This window comes from Meriones unguiculatus, chromosome 19 (assembly GCF_030254825.1).
Source record: "Meriones unguiculatus strain TT.TT164.6M chromosome 19, Bangor_MerUng_6.1, whole genome shotgun sequence".
NCBI lineage: Eukaryota > Metazoa > Chordata > Mammalia > Rodentia > Muridae > Meriones > Meriones unguiculatus.
This window is the reverse complement of record NC_083366.1, coordinates 45115392-45133184: the sequence shown is the minus strand read 5'-3', so window position 1 is coordinate 45133184 and position 17793 is coordinate 45115392. Positions and strand designations below refer to the sequence as shown.

At 40.7% G+C, this 17793-nt stretch overlaps 1 long non-coding RNA gene across 1 annotated transcript in view; it reads left to right on the top strand.

Moving 5' to 3' along the window:
* Window positions 1-15247, top strand: part of LOC132649337 (uncharacterized) — a 414614-nt gene extending 399367 nt beyond the window's left edge. The window contains exon 9 of the long non-coding RNA XR_009587757.1: window positions 9161-15247. This is a non-coding gene — a long non-coding RNA (uncharacterized LOC132649337). The remainder of the gene's footprint in view (window positions 1-9160) is intronic.
* Window positions 15248-17793: the final 2546 nt, after the last annotated feature.

Below are 17793 nucleotides of genomic sequence, written 5' to 3'. Positions count from 1 at the left end.
GGAGTACATGACTTCTTGAGTCCTTAAGAGAGGAGAAGCTTCACGGAAGTATCCAGAAGCCTACATCACAGATAGATAAGGTAAGCAAGGGCTGCTGCTTCCAGGGGCTGGTGATGGGCCTGGGGTACCCTAGCAGGTCCACATTTATAAGCACTCTGCTGAAGAAGGCTTCTACCAAAATGTTTACGAAACTGATCAAGGCCAAGTGTAGAAGAGCAAAAGCAGGAGGAAAACCTCACGATTCAGACAACAGCATTCACAAGACACACCTGCACATCAGTGTTTATCGTAGCACTGTTTGCAATAGCTGTGAAATCACGCTGGGTATTTAATAGATTAATGGGTTAAAAAAAAAAGCATGGTGTGTACACATAATGGAGATTTTCATACACAAAACCAGACCAAAACTACGAATTTTGCAGAGATGAATGTAAGGAGAGATGATTGCATCAAGTGAAATAAGCCATATTTGGAGGCACAAATACCAACATTTTCAATCATATGTGGGGTGTGTGTGTGTGTGTGTTACGAAGGAGAAATCTTAAGTGGGGCAGACCAGAAAGGGTGATGGAATGAGCCTGTCATAAAAGCAAGAAGGGAGAAGGGAACCATTAAGAAAATGGAGGAAGGCACCAGGAAAATGAGATGAAAGAAAACCAAGTGTGATGACAGGAACACATTGGAATACCATAAAAAAAAAAATCTATTGCTCTGTCTTCCGACTTAAAAATCAATTTTTAAAAAAGAATAAAGGGAAACATGGTGTTGTGTATCTATAATTTTATCACTGGGGAGGCTCAGGAAGGAAAATTGTGAGTTCAAGGTCAGCCTGGGCAACATCTGAGTTCCTTTCCTGTAAGAGAAAGGAAGAGCTGTGGAGAAAAACAAAGTACAGTCCTGCCCCTGTAATCTTCCTTGCCATATGGGTAGAAACTTTAACTTGATTTTTTTTTTCAGGACACTGGTGCAAACTTATTACATCTGGAACAACCTATAAAAAAATCCTCCACCATAGAAAAGTGGTAGGATCTTGAGCTAAGATGTATAGGTAGGAATAGAGCAGAATCCATGACAAGGCCCCAATTTTAAGACCTCAAATTCAGCATGTGCCCACTTAATCAACAGCAGAGAGTTCTGTCCTTGAGTCCATTGCCAAGTAAACAATGATCAACATGAGTGTGATTCCCAGTTTTCAGAATGGAGGATACAGAGACATGAAATGAGTGGCCCAAAGTCTCACAGCCAATGAATGGGAAAACTGAGTTTTAAGCCTAGATAGTTTACTGCCAAGATCTTGCTGATCTTGTTTAATACCACAGGGGCAGGAAAGTGAGGATGTTGAAAGGATTGAGGTAAATCAGAAGAGTGGGCTCTTCTGATATTGGAAATGCCTATGGGAGAATGTGGTTTTAGAAAAGAAGATCATGCAATCAAGATCACATTTAACAGAGCTGCTGAACCAGGTCAGCAATGAAAGATGTCCATTGGATTTAGAAAATTATCTGTGACTTTAGTAGCAAGCAGTTCTGCTAGAACTGTGAAGATTAAACCTGAATCCATTGGATATAGGGATATAGAAATAACTGTAAAGAAGATACATCAGTAAAAAAAAAAAATGCCACTTCCCTTTAAATGATTAAATACAAAGAAAATTGGTGCATCAGGTAGGGATGTTATGAAGTTGAGAAAGTATATGTTTGTGCATATTCATGCAATATGTGTGTAGATATATAAGTATGTGTTTGTTCAAGTGATTATATGCATGCATATGTGTCTATGCATCTATCATAGGCCAAGGGTTGATATCAGGTGTCTTGTTTGATCATTCCTTTGGTCTTGCTGGCTGCACACTGTGCTTCCCCAGTACTGGGCATATAGACAGATGTTACACTGATGCCTAGCTTTGTTCTTTCATTTTTTTTTTCAATGCAGTTTATTCAGGAACCTTGAACAATCCTCGGACCCTGGGGAAAGCCAGCCCACAGCTTAAATAGCCTCTGGGTAGCCAACCCAGGCGTGCCACGTGGGCAATGCAGATAGGTCCACATACATGGAAGCAAGCCAGATCCTCAGCCTTAGCCAAATATGGAGTTGTTTGTGATAGAGAGCACTCACCATCGGGAAGGTGGAAGGCGGAAACCAGCTCCATCTTTAAGGCGCGGCATTACGCAGCTCTCTACAGTTCCCCCTTTTTGTTTTAGACACATCAGGCAAGAGTAGAGGTCTGATCTCTGATATTAGAAATAAATTGGGACTTTGTACCGATGTTCATTTAGGTGTCATCCACCCAAAGAGCATCAGACCCGTCCGATACCTTTTTCTCAGAGGCGGGACCTGGGGCATCAACCCGCATGCAATCAGACATGCTCTTCTCTGGGTCCAAAGCGGCTGACCCTGAGTGCAGTGCTTAGCCTCGCATCCTGAGCGTAACATTTTAGCTTTTTATGGTATCCAGCCATGCTTGGGGAGAATGTCCTGCTTCAATGGCTGTAAAGGCCTGAATGATCATGGCTGCATCACACTGTTGTGAGACTCTAATCTTGCATATATACCACAGGCAAACCAAGGAGACCAATGACGTGATCTAGTTGTTTCAGTTTTAATGGTATGTCAGTGTGTGTCTGGTGAGGTGTATATATATGTAAGTGCAGATTCCCATGGAGGCCAGAGATGCCGGATCCCCGGGATCTGGAATTAGAGGCACTGTGACTTGGTATAGGTCTTCTGCAAAGCAGTACATTCCCTTAACCATTGCGCACTTCTCTCCCAGTCTCTGGTGCTTGGCTTTTAACATGGATGCTGGCATAGCATCTCGTACATAGTGCCTCGTACTTGTGCAGTTTATAATCATCTGCGCTCCAGGGCTGTGTTTTAAGGATAAAAGTAGTTTCAGTTTATTTATAGGGCATGAAAAGAATCTAGTAGAATGAGAAAAGTTTGTCATTATTAGAAAGAAAAACAAATAAAGAAGGTGGCCTAAGGAAGCTTGTCAGTGTATCTCCAATGTGATTTATGGACGTTTCCCCAAAGTACGGTAGTTGCGTCTTATCTGTCACTTGTGGTACTTTAACAGATATCCAACTTACTCATCTTTGGTGTTTTCCTTCTGTGGGTTAAATCACACTATACTTACAGATGTATCTATTAATCTCACATTCCAGCTGTAGATTTTTGCGGCTGTGCCAGCTAGGAAAGAGTTGCTTCATGTTTGCTGATGTGTGTTAGTACACATGTGTCAGAATAGAGCTGTTTGGTGATGCTACAAGAAGCAACTGTCACTCTAATGTGAAACTTGTAACAGACACAACTCAATCAGCCCATCTTAACTTGACAGAACAGAAGCTGGCTTGAAGAAGAGAGCCCGAAGAACTAGGTTGAAACTCTAGCCAGCGAGCGTTTCTGGCTTCTTCCTGACCTCTTTAGGTCCATTACATGGTCTGATGGAAAGTAAGCACCGTGCGAATGTCAGTGTCTGTGTCAATATTGCCTCAGGTAGTAGAGGCTTTCAGATGGCAAAAGTACGCATATACTTGACAATGTGTATTATCTAAGTTTATCATCAACAGTTTTTTTAGAGAGAGAGAGAGAACATGTGGGTGTCATGTGTGGTGTGTGAGTGCCCATGGAGTCTAGAAGAAGAAGAAGAAGACATCAGATCCCCTGATGCTGAAATTATACGTAGGTGTGAGCTACCTGAACCTGTAGTAAGTCAAATGACTTGGGACTTGGAAGAACAGCAAGCACTCATAGCCTATCAGGCATCTCTCTAGTCTTTCCCTAGTGAAAGCCACTGAAGCGACCCGTTTTTCCTTAAACTTCATCATCCCTGAGTGTGCAAGTGCGATTGTCTCCACAGGCCCATTTCCATACTATCTACTTTATGTTAGATGTCCACCATCATTACTGTTAAAACTACTAGATATCCGTCATGTTTTTATGTTACATTTCTGCTTTGTATGTGTGCATGCTGATGGTGCATGCCATAGGATATCTTGTAGGAGTTGGTTCTCTTCTTCCACCATGAGGGTACTGGGGATCAAACCCAGATCTTTAGAGTTGGTGGCAAGCACCTTTGATTGCTGAGCCACTTTGGCAGCTCTTGCGTGTGATTTTTTTCATGTGTTGGTTTTAACTCCAAGCAGATGAGTTGTGTTGCTTATACCTCTATGTCAAATACTAACACATACTGGAAAAGTGATCCTTTCATTTGGAAAATGAATTGTCTTTTGGAACTGTGGGTTGACTGTTATACTGGGTCACATGAAACAACTTGGCCATGTTTACTGGCCACGCTTGGCCTCATTTTTGCCATATGTTTGCCAGATGCAGAAGCCAGTTCATTGGGAGAGGGCACAGAATCATGGAGGAAAGACTTGGAACTTGTGCATGTCTCTGATATTTTGCCTAGGGAAGTTTGCGTGTAGGTGTCAGGATATGAGCAGGAGAGTGCAGCCTTCCTTTGACCTCTTTCAGTCACAGAAGGAGTGTGAGTGAGGGTGTGTCCATGTGTTTGCGTTCATGTATATGCATACGTATGTGTATGTGCACCTGTGAAGGCTGGAGGCCACCTGGGCTCTCCTGTGGTTGTTCTTCTCCTTGCTTTTGAGATGAGGTCTCAATGAGGCTACAGCTCATCACCTCAGCCAGGCTAACTGGCCAGAAAGCCCCACAGATCTGCAGGTCTACATTCCGTCTATTCCCCAGTTCTGGAGTTGTGGAGTTACATGAACTGCTGTAGCTGGGCATATAGGTAGTAGCTATATGGGCTTATATGTTGGGGATCTGAATGCAGGTTCTCCTACTTGCACAGTAGGCACTTTACCAGTAGAACCATCTCCCCAGTGCCACAGAATTTTCTAGAATGCTTGCTTTAAGCACATTTGAGAACATGGCTGCAAACAAAGGAAGTTTAAAAATGTGATCTCTACTGTGAAAAACAGTTTTAGTATGAACAGCTGAACAAACGAGTCGGGTAACACAGTCTTTGTTGAGGGCTTCTGAATTTCCTGAGGAAGTTACCACTCAAAATGGGGAACCATGAAAGTGTCTGTACTTGTATCAAGACAGACTCATATGCAAAGGGTTCCAGAATTTTTGACAAATCAATCATACAGTTAAAGGTCACATATTTATAGCTGATCCAAACCCCAAGATAAATAGAGATGTCAAAATCTTGAGCATAGTGGATGTTTACACATGAATAAGCAAGATGGTAGACATTGTTTTCAAGTAGACTTTTTTCTTTCCATTTGCATGTTTTTTGGTTCAGCTTGCAATTTCCATATAACATTTTTTTCATGTTTACATTAGCATGTAATTAGCATATATATAATTCCATGGTGGGTTATATAAATGCCTATGCTCCCCAAGAGTAAAAATGTCTGTGGGTTTTTATTTCCTTTACTAAAATATTTCTAAGCTATGTTGGTATTAGGGGAATAATTGTATTTTTCTTTTTAATTAGAATTAATAGTTTAAGTGATGCAGCAGCCTATGAAGTTCGACTTTTAAATTAAAGAACTTCATGTTTCTGGAAAGGTACTTAGTTTCAGAATTTGTAGGGACAGAGTTGAAATATTAATGTTAATTTCTTCTTTACCACATTCGGTTTTTAAAGCACTGTAGTTACTCTTTAGCTAGAAAGTCTTGTATTTGGGAAAAATACTTTAATGCAGTTTACCAACCTTATTTTTAAAATACATATATGAGAGAGAGAAAAAGAGAAAGTGTGTGTGTGTGTGTGTGTGTGTGTGTGTGTGTATGTGTGTGTGTGTTTCAAAGGCCTATATGACATACATCAGATGGTCTTTGCAATTCACTTTTGGATATCTCATTTCCGTGGATCTTTAATGCTATAAATTAATACTGATGTAATGAACATGATTTTTTCCCCTGAAACTTGTTTTATTACATACTGAACAGGGTGGGCTGGCACAAGCCTTTAATCACAGCACTCAGGAGGCAGAGGAAAACAGATTTCTGTGAGTTTGAAGCCAGCCTGGTTTACACAGTGAGTCTAGGCCAGCTGGGCGCTACACATCAAGACCCTGTTTCAAAAAACAACAACAAAATAATGAACAGATTATGAACATTCAAAATTTGAACACATGATTTCTTTAATACTGCTGTAGGATACAGAATGGGGCCGACTGACTGCTTCCTAAGAGCTGAACCGTGGAGATGGTTGACAAGTGGAACTGTGCTAATACTTGAGCTAGATATGGAAAAGGGTAGCTCACATGACTTCTATGTCACTGTGTGCTTTCCTTTTGTATTTGCAATTTTATTGTAACGGCGTTTTGTGCAGATACTACTTTCTTCATATCTTAATGTATGTAATCGAACTTTACCTAGATAAACCTAGTAACGACCAAATCATGAAAAAAGTGACTTGGGCATCTTGAGCATCTATGATATTTAGAATCTTACACTGGGCTTGCCCCAGTGTAATTTGCCTGTCTTGCCACTGTATTGTGAGTTAATTAAAAGAGAGACAGTTAGATTTCCAATCCCGATGCAGTATTTTTTTGTAGCAAAATATTTGAAGTATTCAATAAATGTTAGTTGAACAACAGAAGCATTGGATGAGAAAATGCACTGCTGGGGGTTTCTCTTGCTTTGAGTAAGTTCAGATAAGGACAGGAATTCACAGATATTGTCAGGGAACTTATATATTGCTAGTGAGAAGAACTCTGAAGTAACAATGCAAATTGTTGAGTTTCAATTTTATTCTTACCTCTGAGGGGTTGTGCTTAACTGTGAAAATGATTTATCAGCCTTGAGCCTCTACTTTTTTCATGTTCCAAAGTAATCAATATGTTCCATATAATTGTTAGTCTCCAGAGCAGTGGTCCTAAACCTGTGGGTCACGACCTCCTTGGCTAGCCTCTATCTCCAAAAATATTTACACTATGATTCATGACAGCAGCAAATTACTGTTACGAAATAGCAATGAAAAATAATTGTATGTTTGGGGGTTCCAACCATACGAGGAGCTGTATTAAAGGGTCACAGCATTAGGAAGGCTGACCCTTTGTTCTAGAAGCTCCTGACACAGTCCATAGTCCTGTAATGTTTAACTAATGTAAGAAGGATAGGCTTGAAGTATTTCATAATGCCTTTAAACTTTTTCTTTTCTACAAATCTTACTACATACAGTTGCACCCTTGGGGCTGGATAAGCCTGCCTCTGTTGCTTGAAGAGTGGGGTGAGTAGAATCTACATTTTAGAATGTGTGTTCTTATAGGTGGCTCAGAAGTTCTTATAAAAAGGTTTAAGGACAGGAGACGTGCTCACATGTCATGATCTCTTGCTTCTCTTTCAAAAGACCTGACTCAGGTTTCCAGCACCCATGGCAGGTGGCTCACACCACCTGGAGAACTCCAGCTCCAGTGTTTGATGCCTTCATTTGGCCTCTGTGGGTAAAATGCACTGCAAACATGTGTACATGCACACAAACACATGCGCACATACCACATAGACTTAAATAAATTCCCTCCAAAAAAGGGATATTTAGAGGCTTGAGTGGTGGCTCATCAGTTAAAAGCACTTGATGCTCTTCCACAGGACTCAGGCATAATCCCCAGCACTCACGTGGCAACTCACCGCCATCTGTAACTACAGTTCTGTAGGATAAAACACCTTCTTCTGGCCTTCGCAGGCAGTAGGCATGCCTGTGTTGCACAGATATACATGGAGGCAAAATACCCAAACACATGAAAATACAAAACAAACTAGAGAAGTAATCCTGAGGAGCCTTTAACATGTGGTCCTTTGGGGAACACTTTGCATCTAAAATAGGGTGAAACTTGAGGAAAAATGCTCAAGCAGAGGAGGCTGTCCTTTCTTTCTACGATGGAACTTAGCAGAAATACTTTTAGTCTCTGAAGAACCTTGGTACAGGCCATAAACACCGAAAGGGGCCCCGTAAGAAAAGCCCACTCTCTGCATACATGATATGGCTGTTGGCTTATGGTTTTGTGAGAGCAAGTATGTTTCTGACTCTTTTGCCTGCTTTTGAGGCTCTTTTCCTCCTGTTGGGTTGCCTCATCTAGCCTCCATATGAGGGATTTTGCTTTGTCTTATTGTGTCTTGTTTTGTTGTGTCTGGTTGTCTTCTGGAGGTCTGCTCTTTTCTGAAGGAAAATGGAGGTGGAGTGGGTCTTGGGGAGAAGGAGGTGGGGTGGGAACAGGGGAAGCGGAAGGAGTGGAAATTGTGTTCTCATTGGGATGTATTGTTTGAAAAAAGAATCTAGTCTCAATTTTAAAAATGTCCACTTTCTACACCTCTCCCCAGTTGTTTCACGTCAGTCAACCCAGATGTTGTATTGGAGTCAGACAGGATCAAATGAGTATATGAGGAAGACTCTACATACTATATGTACATACTTTATGTAGGGTCTCAGTAGGAAAAGCAATGGGACTCTGAGGCAGAGACTACAGGGTGCCACTCTCAATTTGAGGCCTTCTTATTGTTGGTAAGAGCTGAGGTGAGGAGTGTAGTCAGCTGGCGGGGGGGAGGGCTGAGCAGAAGCAGTTTTCCAGTTCCTCTGCTGAGAGGACCATTGCAGGCACTGTCTAAACATATACAGTGAAATCACAGGCCACTGTCAAAGGCAAGATGGGCTGACTCTTGTTCCAACTGCAGCTGCCCACCCAGGATGGGCAGTGATGGTAACAGATGCTTCCCTCTTCACCACAGTGCTACATACACTTCCTCTTGAGATGGTGCCAGGAGAACCCCAAGAGGCAGGAGCAGGGAGAGAATGGCCTCTAAATCAAAAGCGTACCTGCAGTGGACTTCAGGTTTATGACTCTGCTGTACCTGAGTTAGAAGACGCAAGCATACAGTTTTTATTTTCTTTCATATTCATACCACCATGTGAGAATGAAGGGTTTTGAGCAACATGAAGTCAGTTATGTGATGGGAAAAACAATTAAAAAAAATACTTCTTGCACATCTGTGTTATAATGAGGACATTTCAAATCAACCGCACTAGTCTGGCTTCCTGTTTGTTTATAACTTACATATGTATAGTGTTCTCATTTTTAATTTATGTATTTGTAACATATGGGACACAACAGTGCTCCATTACACCTTCTCCTCTCTCTTCACTGCAATGCAGCAAAGTAACACCAACACCAATATTTTTATGTTTCAGGTGAAAAAAAAAATGGCAGCCCGGTCCAAGAGCAGGTAGCCTAGAAGAAGAAGAAGAAGGTAGACCAGCCCAGAGCTTGGATCTTCCTCCCATGCTCAGGAATTGCCATCAATACTATTACATTGGGTCTCTTCTTGTTTTCCTCTGGAAGACACATGTGTCCTCTGTTTGTGACAGTTTGGTTATGGTTGTTAGCTCCTCCTGCACATTGTTTTCAGGACTTAAAGAAACATTGCTTTAAAGGTTTATCAAGATGTGTTTAAAATAAAAATTTTCCTCCTCTTGTTTAGTATGCAATTGATTCTTGCAATTTCCTCAGTCAAACTTTTTATTGATCAAATTTACTCTTTGAGAAATCTATAAATGTTATTCTCGACTTTTCTCACACTCTCTATGTCCTTTCCAGCTGTCACCCTTCCTCCTTCATATGGGTCCATTTCACACATTCATGTATTTTTGTTTTATAAACCATTGCTTTTAACCAGGGCCATCTGTGTTACCAAGGGCATAGAATTATTCACTAGAGCTTGGTTGGCTCACAATAAGGAAAATGACTTTCCTTTTTCCAAAGTCCACCATAGCTAAGAATTCAGCCCCATCATCCACCTCTCCAATCCATAATTGATGGTTGGGGAGCCCAGTCCTGGGAAGGTTCATTGCAGGCACAATGGATAGCTGCAGTGGGATCATGTCTTGACGATAGTAGCATTTTGTAGCCCTTTTCCCTGTCTTCCATGTCCATGTATGTTATGTTCCTTGAGCCCTAGATGAGATAGTATGAATGTCCTGTCAATCTGTCCAGGTGGTAGTATATGAGTTCATTTAGATGAAATAAAGGCAATAACCGATGGGAAACATATTCTAAGCACTGGACATGCTACAGAAAGTCCAGAGAATAACAAAAATCCAACAGTTCAGTATAAACTCAAGGTTATTGTTCTATGTCAGTGTCAGTAGTGTGTGAGTTCTGAAGGATCTGTATCACTGTTAAGTTAAAAATTATCTGCTCTTATTTGCTTTCAGTGGATTTGTCCAGATAGCTGGTAAGAAACAAACAAACAAACAAACAAAAAAACAAACAATTAGGACATAAAGAATATAGCGGGAATGTGCTCTGTAAGATAATTGCAAACCACTTATGGGTATCAGTACATAGGAAAACAATAAAAAAAAATCTCATCTCTGGCTACTTATTCAGCATTAACTTTGCAGGGGTTGTGGGTTGTAGTTTTGACCTAGAATCCTTAAAGAACTGGGATGTGTGTCTTTGCTGCTTTATCATATCTGGTTATGGGAAATTAGTACTCAACATATGTTAATTGAGATCTTAGATAGATGGATGTTGTTATAATTGGGAAATAGGCTGTAATATAATGTTTAGGGATTTTCCTTTTTTTATGTTTGCATAACTGTGTTACCTTGCAATATGAGCTTTTTATTCACAATATTATGTCTAATTGAGTTAAGATACCACACAGTGTAGTGGAAAAATATCTACTAGATTGTCTTAAATAGCATTGTCTACTGCTGGTGTGTTCTGTAAGTAGCAAGTGTTGTAGATAACTCAATATGTGTGCTTTTTTTCAGTGATGCATATCAGGGCGAACATTTCCATTTTACTTAGGAATCTTTTTTTCCTTTCATGCTACAGTGGACCCTACAGAATCCTGATCCACCATACAACTTACTACCTAAGAGATTTCCTTTAGGATGTTGAGAGTAGATTGGGCTTTTATATAATATTTATTTTCAAAGTCAGATTAAAGCACTACTGGAATACTGTACATTTGCATCTTTAATTGTTCTGCAGTTCTTTTTATGTCTGTAGGATTGGGGGTTTGGCGCTCAGAGTTCTTCAAGCCCAGCTGGAAGTTGGTTCTGAAGCTGTAGGTCACAACCCCTTTGGGGTCACATATCAGATATTTACATTATGATTCATGACAGAAGCAAAACTGCAGTTATGAAGTAACAACAGAATAATTTTATGGTTGGGAGTCACCACAACATGAGGAACTGTATTAAATGGTCACAGCATTAGGAAGCTTGAGAACCACTGTTCTAGGCCATATCCACTAACCGTCAACAACCAGAGGATGTACAGTGAATAAGCCCATGTCTTTGCCTCCTCACAACGGCCAGCCTTTTTATTGTGCACTTCATATTGGTCATCATTGGATACACTCACGGATCCATTATGTTACAGAAACAACCACAGCATGAACACCATTGAAAACAATTTGTTGGTGTACTTGGAAGATGGCACTGTTGGTGAGGGGCTGCCTCACAACCACTAGTATCCGAGTTAACATTATGAACATCTACCTAAAAGTCAGGGTCCATAGTGCAAGTCTTAAATCCCAGGGCTGAACGCGAACACATGCAGATCCCTGGAATACACTGGTGGGCCAGGCTTGAAGAATCAACAAACTCCAGGCTCAGTAAAAGACCTCATCTCAAAAAATAAGGTGAAAACCAATCAAGGAAGGCACCTGATGTTGACCTCTAGTCTCCATACACATGTTTACACATGTGCATATACATGTATACACACACGGGGGTGTGGGGATTTCTTAGGGTATCTATTACTAGATTGACAGACCATTTTCCCTGATAAGAAGTCTGATTGATGGACCAGTTTTCCAAATGGTTTGCCCACTAGCTCCATATCCTTAGGCTTCACAGCTCACCTATTTTTTTTGCTAATAATGACTGTACAGTACAACCAATGTTGAGAAATATCTTTCCCGGTGTTTAATGATTAAGAAAGTCCCAGTGGTTCACACGGGTTGTTGTTTGTAGCCACTCTAGGGTGACGCTGTGCAACATGACTCATTTCTGGGGCAAGGAGAAAAGAGAGCTGTGAACGTTTTGTGAATGAGAATGCAGGACAAGCAGGAAGCCATGTACTTGGAGTTAGGGCTTCCTAGAGGTATTGTTAGGAGGGTTTTCTCCTTCTTTGTATGTATCTATGTGCTCTACATGTGATTGTTTTTTTTTTCTCTGATTCTCCAATTTCTACTCATTCTTCTCCCATTGTTGGCATTTGTTTCCTTTATTTTTGATGCAAGTGGGTGGTCTTAGGTAGACATTAACTATACATATCAATGTGCTCTGACTGCTTGAGTGGTGTAGCCTCTAAATAGTTCCTCATTTGGATCTAAAAAAGTAGTATTTACTGATAAAATGTCTCTATTTTATGTCATTTAAAATATTGGTAAAACATCAGATTGTGGCAATCTTGGGTTTTCTGATGAGGAAGTGACTGTCCCTTTCTATGTCATTTCCTGGCTCTGAAACCGTGTTTATTCCAAGCCCCTTTGTTAAGGAGTCAAAATAAAGGCCTTTGATACTGGGGAGTCTGTCCCTGACTCATTATTAGTGGACATGGTATGTCTGGCTGGCTGGCAGTTTTTCTCTATGTGCTAAGGTCAGCCTCCTGTAGTATTTCACAACCTTCCCCAAACCTTGTGCATCAGTGAGAATCAAAGAATTCGTTAGAGTGAAAAACAAAATCTTGGCTTGGAGTAGTCAGATGAGCAATCCCCTAAGCAAGTCAGGGTGACATGGGACTTAGATTACACCATGGTCAGTGCTTATCTGTCATTCTTTGGGAGAAATTGTCTTTTGGCAAAAGTATTCTTTAAATTTTATCCTTACTGTAGGGAATCATCTACGATTTTATTTTTCTCATTGATGGGGTTTGGATTAGTATTATTTAGTAGAGAAGGCACTGAGTGGTCAGGTAAAAGTCCCATGCAGACACTCACAAGGATATCTCATCTCTGAGGTGGGAATAACTATCTGACTCACAGGGTTGATGTAAAAGATAATGTGTAAACCCACCTTCATATAGACTCCAATTCAGATAAAAGGTTCTCCCGCTCTTTGAGTTTTTTTTTAATGTTTATTTTTATTTTATTTATGTATATGTGCTTGTATATACCAATCTGTGTAGGTACCTGTACAGACTAGAAGGGGGCATGAAATTCCCTGGAACTGTAGTTAGAGAAAGTAGTGTGCTGCTCAAAATGGATGCTGGGAACTAAACTCAGGTTCTCTGGAACTGCTCTTAACTACTGAACCATCTCTCCTCCCACACGGGCTTCTGTTCTTAGGGACCAGAAAAGCTTTCTTATGTCATTTATGTGAAGGTCAAATTGGTGGTGAGACTTTTTTAAAATTACGTCATGATCTCAAAAGGAACGATTGGGACACTTTTCACCCTCTCTTTGTCTCTGCAAGGCAATATGCATATGCATGCTATATGGAAAATATTTGTTTCTTGACTGTGGAAATGAAAATGGAACAGAAATTGAGTGCCCCACCATTCTTCCAATAGACTGTGGTCATTTTAGTCTGAATAGAATGCTGTTCCTGTCACTTATCCTGTTTTCATTCTTTTTTTTTTTCAAGCAGTGGGGAATTTCCTTAGACTCCTTGCTGATTTTGATGGACACACACATACTTATCTTTATAAAAAGAAAAGTGTTTATGTCAGGAAAAAAAAATGCAATCTCTTTTTTAAGACCAGGAAATGGGTACACCAATGTAGAAAGCTATAAATAAAATATAACGTTGAGAACAAAATGATTGTGGGCTCACAGTTGCCTTCATAACAAGAGCATTTGCCACCAAATTCTCATTTGGTGAAGGTGGAGAAGCACCCTTGGGAACGCCTTGACAGGTCCCCATCCATCATTCTGAGTCACTTCCAAGCCAGTTTTGCTCCCAGAACACAACTTTCCAGCCTTTCTATATGATCCAAGGCCATCACCTCAAGAATTCAGCTACTGAACTTTGAATAGCTGGAAACTATTTTGAGAAGAGATCCTTTTTGAAAACTGCTGTCATTAGGTATGAGCCATATGGACTCAAGGGTTGGCAAAAACCTGAGCAGTGTCTTGTTCGTTAAAACAGAGATACTTGTCTGAGCAGTAATGCTGCCAGCATATCAGCTATGTTGTATGCAGTGGAGTACAGATGCAATTCAATGGCATTGACAGTCCAATTGCAATTATCTAAATAACACCTAATTTCATTCTCCCTTCACCTCTCATCTCCATATGTGTAAGTAAGAGGATTCTAGAAAACAAGTTCATGATAGGCAGGCATGTTTGGCTATTTATTTGTGGCTAGGACAGTATCCTGATGCTTCTATTTCCCCAAGTTGTGTTTTCATCCAACATCCCATGGGTCTCAGAGAGACCCATGTAAATATATGTTCATTGTCCAACCTGCAGCCCGTGGCAGAGGCAGGAATCCCAAGGTAGCTATGAATGCAGCCCAATACATTAGTGCATGACAAAGGCATCCCTTGATGTCTCCTGAGAGAATGCTGGTGATGCTGCACAAGCGGGAACACCACAGCCCCCTGGTAGTTCCTGCTGCAGCTCTTCTGCTTCAGACCTTCATGTTTGTGTTTTCCTTTATTAACACTAACACTTTCTCCTTTCCTTTAGAAGACGTCATTGTAAATTTTTCTTCACAAGTATGATTCCTACATCCAGCTGCCTATCAAGCTTCCCATCCCAAGGCATTTAAAGTAATAAAGATGTCAACAATAGTGTCACCTTGATTGATGCTAATTATGAGTCTTTAATGGTTCCTCTACTTTGACCACTGCCTCAGCTGATTGTGATTTTTATGGTTAAAATAGTACCCTGCTGCTCAGCAGCTTCATCAGAAGTTCTGGCCTTTCTTTAGTGATTCTATGTTCAGTCATGTAATCCCAGTAACATACATTATCTTTGTTAAAAGCAAGCTTGTGACATTCATAGGGCTGATTAATGCACCTATAAGGAGCTTGAAGAGCCTTTATTGTGATCACAGCCTAGGTTGTGATCACTTTGTTTTCTGTGTATCGAAGCTACCTGCAGTGTTACCTGGTTGTCTGAGAATAATTGAAGATTTCCGTGCTGTCCCCACTTAACACATTAATGCTGTAAAATAAGCCTATGTAAAAGCTGCTATGTTAGAAATACAAGATTTGTGACCCGAAGATGTCATCAGTATGTGGCAGTCACACTAGCAGAATGAAAAGCAAGTTATATGAAGGCCTTCCTTCTTGGGAGAATCCTGTTAAACAGATTTGAGGTCACTAGCTTTGAAATATTTGCTGATTAAACTGGAGTTTTTCCTGGTTGCATTTTCACAAGGCTAATATATATGCTGAGTCTTTAAGCTTTTTACTCAAGCTTGGAGATAGAAGTTTTAAATAATGGAAAACACATCCAGCAACATACATATTTATGTGATGGTCAAGGTATGGATAATTTGCTTATGTAAATACAGTCCCATATATACGACACACAATAATATTTCCTCGAAATGCCCCATTTTACTTCGGAGTACCTATCTACAAACTAAAAGGATGCTCTGCTTTCTCATGAGTTTGCTTCCACACCCTTCCAGTGCACAGAATCTCACACATTTAAAATGGAACTCCCAAGGCTCTATTAAAAACAAACAAACAAAAAACACTGCTGACCATTTAAAAACTTGTTTTTGAACTAATATGAATATGCAGCTATATAATCTCTCCTGTTTACTTTTACTTTACATGAAGTAAACTAGATAGAACATTAAACTTCCACAACAAAGCACCAAAGAATGTTCATACCTTCGTGTTGGTTTTCTGTTTGATAACACTGATAAACATGCAGTATTAGCTCTCACTCCTGCACAAAACTGCTCTCTAATTTTATTTTTGAACCACGCTCACTTTCAAACAAGAAATGGCAGATTGCATTACAGAATGGCAATTACTCTCCAATCGGTCCTGGCTTATAAGAAGAAACCACAGGCCTCCCCCATGGCCAAATTTGAGAATCTGGTCCTCTAGAAATAGCATCTACTTAACATTTCTGGGAGTACAGTTATGCCATTTTTTATTAGAAAATGCCTATGTAGTGATTTCCTTTTTGGACATTTGGAAAGAGATGTTAAGCTGTGCAGTGTTTTTTTAGAGGATATCTCAGTTGCAACATTATATGAGAAATTCCATAATGTGTCTTTAGGGTCTTTGTAATAATCATTTAGTACATAGTCTTTTGTTTTCGTTGTAAAACAGATTTAAGGGGATTGTTGGAAATGGAACTTTTTCCATGTCCTAGTGTAATAGCTAGTGGTTGTCACAGGTGACAACCTGTGTCATAGATGCTACTATCATCATATGATCAGCATGATGATGCAGAAACTATATACAGGGCTTAACCCTGACTCACAGGGAACATCATTCTTTGGAGGTTTTGTTCAAGCATCTAAATACAGCTGAACCAGCGAAGGTGTTAGACAGCTCAAATCGAATGGGTAGAGGCAGGATCAACTGAACCATCTCCGGGCTGGGACGAACACTAGTTTGGGAACCCACGGGAGTACTAGGTGATAGGATGACCTATACAGTGGTTAATCCCCTAGTAAGACCATACATACCCTCCAATCTCTGTCCATGCATTCCCACACTGGCAGTCTGTGGTTAGTGAACATCATCAGAAATAAGGCTGGAGAGATGGCTCAGTCAGGAAAGTGATTGCTTCCCAAGCTTGCAGATCTGAATACCATCCCCACGCTATAGAATAATCCCAGGCTTAGCGGTTCCGGCTTGTAATCTCAGTGCTGGAGAGGTGGAGATAAACCATCTACCAGGGGCTTACTAGGTATCCAGTCTAGCCTGCTTGCTGAACTCCAGGCTAATGAGAGACCCAGTCTTAAAGGAGGTAGACAGTGCCTGAGGAATGACCCCTGAGGTTGCCTCCCTCCCCGCCTCACACACACACAGAGACTCTCACTGTGTGTGATCCCGTGATGAGAACTGCAGCCTGGTTGATCAGAGGGTGGGTTAGGTGTGTTCTTTAGCCTCTCTTGCTATATGAATGTTTTCTTTTGTAGTTTTGATAAATTAACATTGGCTTGTGTATTCAACAGGACTCTCTATCCTCATCCTTCCCCCCACCCCCTCCGGGACTCTGTTTAGAAATGCAGGTTAATTCTCCAAGGCTTTCAGAAGCATTTCTGCCTCATGCTACTAATTAAGATAAGCTTATCACTTTAAGTTATACCAGGAATGCAATTAGAGCTTCTAGTGAGAACTGTTGCAATCAATTTTATACAAATTATTCAGACCTGGTAAGGTAGAATACAGTTTTAATAGGACAAGTGAGCATACTGTGATTTATCAGATATGATGTGAATTCAAAAGCCACCTGAACACAGCATTTGTTACCCATCGCGTAGCCGGAGTCACTGAGAAGCCTGTTCTCAGCCTTTCGTGGAGAGAGAGTTAATAAAACACCTTCCATTTTCCATTGTGCAGTGACCGTTATTTGGGATTTGAGAGGGATTTTTGTTTTTAGATTTGAATGGTGTCAGACATGAGAAAGTCATCCGCGGAATACAAAGCACAGATTAGCAAGCCCCGTGCGTGTGTCCAGGCGGGTGCTCGCCGTGGAGCCGCCCACCGGCGCTCACTGTCGCTGTGTTTCTTTTGTGTGGCCCTCGGAGTCCAGGTGACCAGCTGACAGCATAATTAACTAATTTTCTGCGTCGTCCATCGCTGTGATGTCTTATGTCTTATCTGCCAACTGTCAGTAATTACTTATTCATTGAATGGAGACCTGCTTCCTAAGGATGCATGG